Here is a 12,318-nt window from a genome sequence, read left to right as displayed (position 1 = left end):
CTGTTCTTGCGTGCCTTTTGAAAGTGACAGCATTAGTTTAGTTTGCCTGCCTTACTGTTCAGAGAGAAATGATTGGCAGTTTATACCTTTCCACATATTTCCAACACAGGGTATTCCAGTGGTCACGGATTTCCATCACTAGATGCTCTAGCTGTTCCCGGTCTCCTGATTTTTCCGCTTTGTCCATCAATGCAAACCCGTTTCTCAATGTCGCTTCATAGATGGACTGTCTTTCACGCAGCTCTTTCTGTAATTCCCAAAATCACAATCAAATTATTCTTCCATCTTCACATTCACAGTGAGAGTGGGTGTGTCACACAGTGAATGTGTCATAGAGTCATAGAGGTTTACAGCATGGAAACAGGCCCTTTGGCCCAACTTGTCCATGTTGCTCTTTTTTTAAAACCCCTAAGCAAATCCAAATTGCCCACATTTAGCCCATATCCCTCTACACCCATCTTGTCCATGTAACTATCTAAATGCTTTTTAAAAAATAAAATTGTACCCACCTCAACTATTTCTGGCAGCTTGTTCCAGACACTCACCACCCTCTGTGTGAAAAAATTGCCCCTCTGGACACTTTTGTATCTCTCCCCTCTCACCTTAAACCTATGCCCTCGAGTTTTAGACTCCCCTCCCTTTGGAAAAAGATATTGACTGTCTACCTTGTCTATGCCCCTCAATATTTTGTAGACCTCTATAAGGTCACCCCTCAGCCTCCTACACTCCAGAGAAAAAAGTCCTAGTCTACTCAGCCTCTCCTCATAACTCAATCCATCAAGTCCCAGTAGCATCCTTATAAATATTTTCTGCACTCTTTCTAATTTAATAATACCCTTTCTGTAATAGGGTGACCAGAACTACACGCAGTATTCCAAGTGTGGCCTTACCAATGTCTTGTACAACTTCAACAAGACATCCCAACTCCTGTATTCAATGTTCTGACTGATGAAACGAAGCATACCAAATGCCTTCTTCACCATTCTGTCCACCTATGACTCCACTTTGAAGAAGCTATGAACATGTACCTCTTGATCTCTTTGTTCTGTAACTCTTCCCAACACACCACCATTAACTGAGTGAGTGTGTCACACGGTGAGTGAGTGTGTCACACGGTGAGTGAGCGTGTCACACAGTGAGTGAGCGTGTCACATAGTGAAGTTAAGTGTGTCACAGTGAGTGAGTGAGTTTGTCACATTGGTGAGTACTGCAGTTTGAACCTTCTGTGATTTGCAGTTCACAAAGAAACCCTGGGAGTTGTTTGATGACGTTTGGGCTCAAGTGTAGTCCTGGGGAACTGAGAAGTAGGATATGTAAGATTGCTGGTTCCATGCTGGGGATACCTTGGGCTCAGAAAGGTCTTGGGAGCCATTCATAACTTCATGCGGTGGGTGACCAGATTCTGGCGAGACCCAGGCAGAGCAGCTCAGGGGAACTAATGGTGAGTGAAACTGAGCCAGAATTGGAGGTGAATCAGGTCTTACAGGCAGAAGTACAGCTTTGTAAATTCAGTGGACCACAGTCCCAGGTGAAAAGGGTAATCTATCAAAAAATGGGCAGTCACTGGGGCAATCTGACAGGACAGCTACAAAGACGTCAGGTCTTTGCAAGTGAAGAGTTAAAGAGTTAAAATTCCTCAATGGGCGAGAGAGTTTTTCTGAGGTTTGTGATGCGGAACAGTGATTAACAACGGGATGAGTTGCTGAGAAATTCACAGAATCAGAGAATCCTCGAATAACAGAAGAGGCCCTTCAAACCCTAAAGTCTCCAACAACATATGAGAAACACCTGAACTCCCACCTAATCTAACCTTCCAGCACTTGGTCCACAGCCCTGAATGTTATGATGTGCCAAGGGCTCATCAAAATACCTTTTAAAGGATGTGAGGCAACCTGCCTCTCCCACCCTTCCAGGCAGCACATTCTAGGTCGTATCATCCTGTGGGGAGAACAAAGAACAAAGAAAATTACGGCATCAGAACAGGCGCTTCGGTCCTCCAAGCCTGCACCAACCATGCTGCCCGACTGAACTAAAACCTCCTACCCTTCCGGGGACCATATCCCTCTATTCCCATCCCATTCATGTACTTGTCAAGACACCATTTAAAAGTCACTACCGTATCCGCTTCCATTACACCTCCCGACAATGAGTCCCAGGCACCCACTACTCTGTGTAAAAAAATCTGCCTCGTACATCTCCTTTAAACCTTGCCCCTTGCACCTTAAACCTATGCACCCTACTAATTGACTCTTCCACCCTGGAAAAATGCTTCTGGCTATCCGCTCTGTCCATGCCTCTCATAATCTTGTACACTTCTATCAGGTTTCCCCTCAACCTCCGTTGCTCCAGTGAAAACAAACCAAGTTTCTCCAACCTCTCCTCATTGCTAATGCCCTCCATACCAGGAAACATCCTGGTAAATCTTTTCTGTACTCTCTCCAAAGCCTCCACATCCTTCTGGTAGTGTGGCGACCAGAATTGAACACTATATTCCAAGTGCGGCCTAACTAAGGTTCTATAAAGCTGCAACACGACTTGCCAATTTTCAAACACAATACCCCGGCCGATGAAGGCAAGCATGCCGTATGCCTTCTTGACTACCTTCTCCACCTATATTGCCACTTTCAGTGACCTGTGTACCTGTACATCCAGATTCTTTGATAGAAGCTTTGATAGAATCAGGGAAGTTGTTTCCACTGGCGGGTGAAACTAGAACTAAGGGGCATTGCCTCTAAATAAGAGGAAGCAGATTTAGGACTGAGTTGAGGAGGAACTTCTTCACACAAAGGGTTGTGAATCTGTGGAATTCCCTGCCCAGTGAAGCAGTTGAGGCTCCCTCATTGAATGTTTTTAAGGCAAGGATAGATCAATTTTTGAACAGTAAAGGAATTAAGGGTTATGGTGAGCAGGCGGGTATGTGGAGCTGAGTGCACGAAAAGATCAGCCATGATCTTACTGAACGGTGGAGCAGGCTCGAGGGGCCAGATGGCCCACTCCTGCTCCATGTTCTTATGTTCTTATATTCTGGATTTGGCTGCCTTGGCCCTCAAAGTTTGATTTGGAACGTCAGTGGACAGTTCCTCTCTTGGATCTAATTCTGCATCATTCTCAGTTGTAATCTTCACAAAGCCATCAACACATTCTGCTCTCTTACCTTTATTTCACTCTCAGCGCTTTCTTTAGTCTGAACACAAACATTCGCACTCCTTTTATTCTTGACCCCATGACATTTTGTCAAATCCTTCCTGGCCTTCCAAACTGCTCTGCCACCTCTTAAACAGTATATAATCCAATCACATTGCTTGCTTTCTGTAGCTCTGAGGAAGAGTTATTAAGACGCTAGCTGTTAATTCAGCTTCTGCACAGCTGTTGTCAAACCTGCTTCATGTCTCAGCACTTTCAGCTTTTATTTCTCTCTGTGCTGATCCTGTCCATTCTGTGTTTCAATGAAATGATATTTTGCACTTCTAAACTCCAGACTGTGTGGAGCAATAATGAGGGACTTCAGTTCTAAACATTAAAGTTTATTTATTAGTGTTACAGTACGCTTACATTAACACTGCAATGAAGTTACTGTGAAAAGCCCCTAGTCGCCACATTTCGGCACCTGTTCAGATCACTGCACCTAACCAGAGTGTGGGAGGAAACCGGAGCACCTGGAGGAAACCCATGCAGAAATGGGAAGAATGTGCAGACTCAGCACAGACAGTGACCCAAGCGGGGAATTGAACCCAGGTCCCTGGCGCTGTGAGGCAGCAGTGCTAACCCACTGTATCATTGCGCCGCTGGGATTGAACCCAGGTCTCTGACACTGAGGCAGCAGTGCTAACCATTGTGCCGCTGTTCTCTGGAATGACTGGAGGAATTGACTTGTTCACCCAGGAACAGAGAGGGTTAAGTACAGATGTTATAAAGATGTTTAAAATAATGAGGGGTTTATTTCAGTAATTAAGGCAGTTCTTAGTGGCAAGACGACTGACAACTAAAGGGTCACAGACATAAAATGAAATAAACTGGGGGGACTTTAAACTAGAAAGGATGGGGGGAGGGAATTGTGATGGGGAGACTGGGACGGAGGAGGTTAGCTCCCAGGTAGGGGAGGACTGCAGGCAGTATGAGAGGGAGGTTAGACAGGGGGTGGAGAAGGGAAATGCCCAGGCTGAGGTGCTGAAGTGTATATATTTTAACGCCAGGAGTGTAGTGAATAAGGTAGATGAGCTTAGGGCGTGGATTGCTGCTTGGGAATGTGATGTGGTGGCCATTACGGAGACTTGGATGTCTCAGGGACAGGACTGGGTACTTCAGGTGCCAGGATTCAGATGCTTCAGGAAGGACAGGGAGGGTGGCAGAAGAGGTGGTGGAGTGGCACTGTTGATCAGGGACAGTGTCATGGCTGCAGAGAAGGAGGATGCCGTGGAGGGACTGTCTACAGAGTCTCTGTGGGTGGAAGTTAGGAACAGCAAAGGGTCGAAAACTTTGCTGGGTGTATTCTATAGGCCGCCCAATAGTGACAGGGAAGTTGAGGTGTAGATAGGGAAACAGATTCTAGAGAGATGTAGTAATAACAGAGTTGTCGTGATGGGAGACTTCAATTTCCCAAACATCGACTGGAATATCCCTAGGGTAAGGGGTTTGGATGGGGAGGAGTTTGTTAGGTGTGTTCAGGAAGGTTTCCTGACACAGTACGTGGATAAGCCTACGAGGGGAGAGGCTGTACTTGACCTGGTACTGGCGAATGAACCAGGACAGGTGATGGATCTCTCGGTAGGAGAGCATCTTGGGGATGGAGATCACAATTCCATCTCCTTCACAATTGCATTGGAAAGAGATAGGATCAGGCAGGCTAGGAAGGTGTTTGTCTGGAGTAAGGGGAAATACGAAGAAGTCAGGAAGTTACTTGGACAAATAAACTGGAAGGAGGCGTTCTTAGGGAAAAGTACCGAAGGAAGGTGGCGGATATTCAAGGAATGTTTGTCTGGAGCTCTGCATGACAACGTTCCGATGAGACAAGGGGGTTTTGGTAGGTCGCGGGAACCGTGGTGCACGAAGGCTGTAGTGAACCTAGTCAGGAGGAAAAGGAAGGTGTACAAAAGGTTCAGGGAATTAGGAGATGTTAAGGATCTTGAGGAGTATAAGGACTGTAGAAAGGAGCTTAAAAGGGAAATTAGGAGAGCCAGAAGGGGTCATGAGAAGACCTTGGCCGGTAAGATTAAGGAGAATCCCAAGGCCTTCTATAAATATGTGAAAAGTAAAAGGATGAGAAGAGAAGGGATAGGACCTATAAAAGGTGAAGGAGGAAAGGTCTGTGTGGAACCAGAAGAAATGGCAGAGGTGCTTAATGAGTACTTTGCCTCAGTATTCACAGTGGAAACTGATTTGGGAGATTTTGCTACGGATTTGCAGCAGATGGAAAAGATTGAGTATGTGGATATTAAGGAGGAGGATGTGTTAGAACTTTTGAATTCTATCAAGATAGATAAGTCGCCGGGACCAGATGGGATGTACCCCAGGATACTGTGGGAGGCGAGGGAAGTGATTGTAGAGCCCCGGACGATGATCTTTGCGTCGTCAATGGAGACGGGAGAGGTTCTGGAAGATTGGAGGATTGCGGATGTAGTTCCTATTTTCAAGAAAGGGAACAGAGATAGCCCGGGAAATTACCGACCGGTGAGTCTGACCTCAGTGGTTGGTAAGCTGACGGAGAGGCTTCTGAGGGACAAGATTTACGAGCATTTGGAGAGGTTTGACATGATCAGGAATAGTCAGCATGGATTTGTCAAGGGCAGGTCGTGCCTTATGAGCCTAGTTGAGTTCTTCGAAAATGTGACTGAACACATTGACGAAGGAAGTGCTGTGGACGTGGTGTACATGGACTTCAGCAAGGCATTTGATAAGGTCCCCCATGCAAGACTTCTTGAGAAGGTGAGAGGGCATGGGATCCAAGGGCCTTTGGCCTTGTGGATCCAGAACTGGCTTGCCTGCAGAAGGCAGAGAGTGGTTGTGGATGGGTCTTTTTCGGCATGGAGGTCAGTCACCAGTGGAGTGCCCCAGGGATCTGTTCTAGGACCCTTGCTGTTTGTCATTTTCATAAATGACCTGGATGAGGAAGTGGAGGGATGGGTAAGTAACTTCGCTGATGACACGAAGGTCGGTGGTGTTGCGGATGGTCTGGAAGGATGTCAAAAGTTGCAGCAGGACATAAATAGGACGCAGGACTGGGCGGAGAAGTGGCAGATGGACTTCAGTGCGGATAAATGTGTAGTCGTCCATTTTGACAGAACCAATGGGATGAACGAGTACACTATCAAGGGCAGGAGTCTTAGTAGTGTTGAAGAGCAGAAGGATCTTGGGGTCTGGGTCCACAGGACTCTTAAATCGGCCTCGCAGGTGGAGGATGTGGTCAGGAAGGCGTATGGTGTACTGGCTTTCATTAATCGAGGGATTGAGTTTAGGAGTCGGGAGGTAATGCTGCAACTTTATAAGACCCTTGTCAGGCCTCATTTGGAGTACTGTGCGCAGTTCTGGTCGCCTCACTATAGGAAGGACGTAGAAGCTATTGAAAGGGTACAGAGGAGATTTACAAGGATGTTGCCTGGACTGGGAGGCATGCCTTATGAAGTTAGGTTGAGGGAGCTGGGACTCTTTTCCCTGGAGAGGCGTAGGTTGAGAGGCGACCTGATAGAAGTTTATGAAAAGTTGAGAGGAATAGATAGGGTGGATTCTCAGAGGCTATTTCCCCGGGTTGAAATGGTCACTATGAGAGGACACAGATTTAAGGTGCAGGGAGGCAAGTACAGAAGTGATGTTAGGGGTAAGTTTTTCACTCAGAGGGTGGTGAGTGAATGGAATCGGCTGCCGTCAGTGGTGGTGGAGGCGAACTCGCTGGGGTCTTTTAAAAGACTTCTGGATGAGTATATGGGATTTAATGGGACTGGGGGTTATAGATAGGTCTATAGATTGGTAGGTGTTGATGTGATTGGTGCAACTCGTGGGCCGAAGGGCCTGTTTGTGCTGTAGTGTTCTATGTTCTATGTTTTAAATGCAAAATAATGCAGCTGCTGGAATCTGAAACAGGAAATGCTGGAAAATCTCAGCAGGTCTGACAGCCTCTGCAGAGGGAAAATAGTCATGACGTGGAGATGCCGGCATTGGACTGGGGTAAATACTCACAACACCAGGTTAAAGTCCAACAGGTTTATTTGGTAGTAAACGCCACTAGCTCTTGGAGCGCTGCTCCTTCGTCAGGTGAGTGGGGAGCTCTCCACTCACCCGGCAAAGGAGCAGTGCTCCGAAAGCTAGTGGCGTTTACTACAAGGGAAAATAGAGAGTCTTTCTGATCCTTCATTAGAATTTAATGTTAAGAACCAGAGGATGGGATGAGAAAACATTCTTTGACTTTGTGGTTGCTGTGATCTGGAAGATACTGCCTGAAAGTGGTGAAACCGACTCAATCATAATTTTCAGCAGAAAGTTAGATAAATACTTGAAAGAAAAATATATGCATAGTTCTGGGGGAAGAGCATCGGGATTGCAGCTCATTGAAAAGCTCTTGCCAAGGCAGAGGATGAATGGTGTGATTGGCTTGCCACTGTGATCTGGTGATTGTTCGTTTGGTACATAGTGAAGGACAGTTCCACAGCACTACTCAGAAACTAACGCTCACATTCTTAGTTGTTCACTCTTCAAGTCCAAATTATATATTCCAAGAAGACTGACCTGTTGCTGGGAGATTAGCTGTTTAGTCTCATCGTAATTAACAGAAATTGCCTTCTGTATCTCCAGCAGCTGATCCATTTCTTCCATCCAATCCAACAGCACCTTCCTTGGCTCACTAAACTGCAACAGAAAAAGTGACAGAATTGTTTAACATTCCAGACGACCAACTCCCATTCCCAACTGGAATAGAGACATGATCAACATTCCCATTCCCAACACCCCCATTCCCAACTGGAATAGAGAACATAAGAATATAAGAAATAGGAGCAGGAATAGGCCATCTAGCCCTTTGAGCCTGCCCCGCCATTCAATAAGATCATGGCTGATCTGAAGTAGATCAGTTCCACTTTCCTGCTTTCTCCCCATAACCCTTAATTCCCTTGTCTATCAGAAATCTACCTACCCTTGACTTAAATATATTCAGCGAGGTAGACTCCACCACTTCAATGGGCAGAGAATTCCAGAGATTCACCACCCTCTGAGAGAAGAAGTTCCTCCTCAACTCTGTTCTGAACTGCCCCCCCCCTCTTATTTTGAGGCTGTGCCCTCTAGTTCTGGTTTCCTTTCTAACCAGAAAGAATCTCTCTACCTCTACCCTATCTAGCCCCTTCATTATCTTGTAAGTCTCTAAAAGATCCCCCCTCAGCCTTCTAAATTCCAACGAGTACAGGCCCAGTCTGTTTAATCTGTCCTCATAAGCTAACCCCCTCATCTCTGGTGTCAGCCTGGTGAACCTTCTCTGCACTCCCTCCAAGGCCAATATATCCTTCCGCAAGTGCGGCAACCAAAACTGCACACAGTAATCCAGCTGCGGCCTCACCAGTGCCCTGTACAGTTGCAGCAAGATCTCCCTGCTTTTATATTCTATCCCCCTCGCTATAAAGGCCAGCATCCCATTCGCCTTCCTGATCACCTGCTGCACCTGCAAGCTGGGTTTTTGCGATTTGTGCACAAGGACCCCCAGGTCCCTCTGCACCGTAGCATGCTGCAGCTTTTCACCATTTAAATAATAATCCCTCCTACTATTATTTCTTCCAAAGTGGATAACCTCACATTTGCTAATGTTGTACTCCATCTGCCAGGTCCTCGCCCACTCACTCAGCCTATCCAGATCTCTCTGAAGACTTTCCACACCCTCCACGTAATTTGCTTTCCCACTCATCTTCGTGTCATCAGCAAATTTTGTTACCCTACACTCAACCCCCTCCTCCAGATCATCTATGTATATAGTAAACATAGAACATAGAACACTACAGCACAAACAGGCCCTTCAGCCCACAAGTTGCAGTTGAGGCCCCAGCACCGATCCCTGCGGCACTCCACTAGTCACTAACTGCCAACCAGAAAAGCACCCATTTATTCCAACTCTCTGCTTCCTGTTAGATAACCAATCCTCAATCCACGCTAACACTTTACCCCCAACTCCGTGTACCCTAACCTTCTGCAGCAATCTTTTGTGAGGCACCTTATCGAACACCTTCTGGAAATCTAAAAACAGGATCAACACCCATATTCCCAACTGGAATAGAGACAGGATCAACACTCCCATTCCCTTAGAGTGAAGGGCAAGGCTGGCGGAAGTCGGGAAACCTGAATGACTCAGGATGCTGAAGCCCTGGTCAAGAAGAAGGGAGGCACATGACATGCGTAGGCAGTAGGGATCAAGTGAATCCCTTGAGGAGTATTGGGGGTATAGGGGTAGAGTTAAGAGAGAAATCAGGAGGGCAAAAAGGGGACATGAGATTGTTTTGGCAGGTAAGGCAAAGGAGAATCCAAAAAGCTTCTACAAATACATAAAGGGGTAAGTTTTAGGGGTAAGTTTTTCACTCAAAGGGTGGCGAGTGAATGGAATCGGCTGCCGTCAGTGGTGGTGGAGGCGAACTCGCTGGGGTCTTTTAAAAGACTTCTGGATGAGTATATGGGGTTTTATGGGATTGGGGGTTATAGATAGGTCTATAGATTGGTAGGTGTTGATGTGATCGGCGCAACTCGTGGGCCGAAGGGCCTGTTTGTGCTGTAGTGTTCTATGTTCTATGTTCTATAAAGGGCAAAAGAGTAACAAAGGAGAGAGTAGGACCTCTTAAAGATCAACAAGCTCATCTATGTGCGGATCCACAAGAGATGGTGAGATCCTAAATGAATATTTCTTATCAGTATTTACTGTTGAGAAAAGCTTGGATGTTAGGGAACTTGGGGAAATAAATAGTGATGTCCTGAGACGTGTACCTACACCTCCTACCTTGAGAAGGAGGTGCTCGAAGTCTTAAAGCACATCAAGGTAGATAAATCTCTGGGACCTGATGATGTGTATCCCAGGACACTATGGGAGGCTAGGGAAGAAATTGCGGGTCCCCTCACTGAGGTATTTGAATCACCGATGGTCACGAGTGAGGTGCTTGAAGATTGGAGAGTGGCAAATGTTGTGCCTTTGTTTAAAAACAGCTGCAGGGAAAAGCTTGGGAACTACAGGCCAGTGAGCCTCACATCTGTGGTGGGTAAATTGTTGGAAGGTATTTTGAGAACAGGATCTATAGGCATTTAGAGATGCAAGGATTGATTAGGGACAGTCAGCATGGCTTTGTGAGTGGAAAATCATGTCTCACAAATTTGATTGAGTTGTTTGAAGGGGTAACCAAGAAGGTAGATGAGGGTAGTGCAGTTGATGTTGTCTACATGGACTTTAGCAAGGCCTTTGACAAGGTACCGCTTGGTAGGTTGTTGCATAAAGTTAAATCTCACGGGATCCAGGGGGAGGTACCTAAATGGATACAAAATTGGCCTCTTGACAGAAGCCAGAGGGTGGTTGTAGGGGGTTGTTTTTCAAACTGGAGGCCTGTGGCCAGCGGTGTGCCTCAAGGATCAGTGCTGAGCCCACTGTTATTTGTCATTTATATGAATGATTTGGGTGAGAATATAGGGGGCATGGTTAGTAAGTTTGCAGATGACACCAAAATTGATGGCATATTGAACAGTGAAGAAATTTATCTCCAATTGCAACGGGATCTTGATCAACTGGGCTGTGGGCTGACGAAGGGCAGATGGAGTTTAATTTAGACAAATGCGAGGTGATGTATTTTGGTAGACTGAACCAGGGCAGGAATCATTCAGTTAACATTGAACACAGAACATTACAGCGCAGTACAGACCCTTCGGCCCTCGATGTTGCGCCGACCAGTGGAACCAATCTAATGATCCTCTAACCTAAACTATTCCAAAGTTATCCATATTCCTATCCACTGACCATTTGAACGCCCTTAAAGTTGGCAAGTCCACAACTGCTGCAGGCAGGGCATTCCACGGCCTTACTACCCTCTGAGTAAAGAACCTACCTCTGACATCCGTCCTATAATTACCACCCCTTAATTTAAAGCTATGTCCCCTCGTGTTAGCCATCACCATCTGAGGTAAAAGGCTCTCACTGTCCACCCTATCCAATCCTTTGATCATCTTGCATGCCTCAATTAGGTCACCTCGTAACCTTCTTCTCTCCAATGAAAATAACCTCAAGTCCCTCAGCCTTTCCTCATAAGACAAACAAAGAAACAAAGAACAAACAAAGAACAACCCAGCACGGGAAACAGGCCCTTCGGCCCAACGAGCCCACGCCGCCGCATCCTCCTACACCTACCCTGCCCTGCGTGTATGCGAGTAGAACCCCTAACTTAGCCAGATTCAGGGGAGAATAGTGTCAATTTGGTATACCAATCAGCCTAAGAGCACATCTTTGGGGTGTGGGAGGAAACCGGAGCATCCGGAGGAAACCCACGGAACCACAGGGAGAATGCGCAAACTCCCACAGACACAGGCCCAAATCCATGTATCTGCACAGCTAGCAGTGCTAGTCACTGAGCTGTTGTGGCGCCCGTCTACCGGTCCAGGATTAAGCACACACACCGACACGAAGTACGAGGCCACTCCCGGAACCTCCAAGAGCAGCCCACGCACGACCCACCGTGTGCATGCCCCTTGTTTGACAACAAGGTGGACCGACACCTGCGGAATAAAAAAACAAAAACATTAACATGTAAGCCTACATTTCCAGTGTCTCCCAAGGCTCTGACCCTATTTAATACCCTCTACTGTAACCCTCCATCCTTGTTTCGCTCATGTGTCTATCTAAGTAAACCTTAAACAAGTCCAACGTGCCTGCCTCCACCACCCTACTCGGTAACGCGTTCCATACCCCCACGACCCTCTGCATGAAGAACCTTCCTCTCATATCCAAATTATACTTCTTCCCCCTCACCCTTAGATCATGACCTCTCGTAATTGTCCCCAATCTAGGGAGCAGCCTATCACTGTTGACTCTATCTATTCCCTTCAGTATCTTATATACCTCTATCATGTCTCCCCTTAATCTCCGTCTTTCCAAGGAGAAAAGTCCCAGTTTCTCCAACCTTTCCTCATAACTCAGTCCTTCCATGCCAGGCAACATCCTGGTAAACCTCCTCTGCACCCTCTCCAGAGTCTCCATGTCCTTCCGTACTACCGGAAGGATGTAGAGATCCTGGAAAGAGTGCAGAGGAGATTTACCAGGATGCTGCCTGGTATGGAAGGGCTGTCTTACGAGGAAAGATTGAACGAACTTGGGCTGTTTTCCCT

This window comes from Carcharhinus amblyrhynchos, chromosome 2, assembly GCF_965287045.1.
Source record: "Carcharhinus amblyrhynchos chromosome 2, sCarAmb.v2.hapA, whole genome shotgun sequence".
NCBI lineage: Eukaryota > Metazoa > Chordata > Chondrichthyes > Carcharhiniformes > Carcharhinidae > Carcharhinus > Carcharhinus amblyrhynchos.
The sequence above is the reverse complement of the archived record's forward strand: the minus strand, read 5'-3'. Positions refer to the sequence as shown.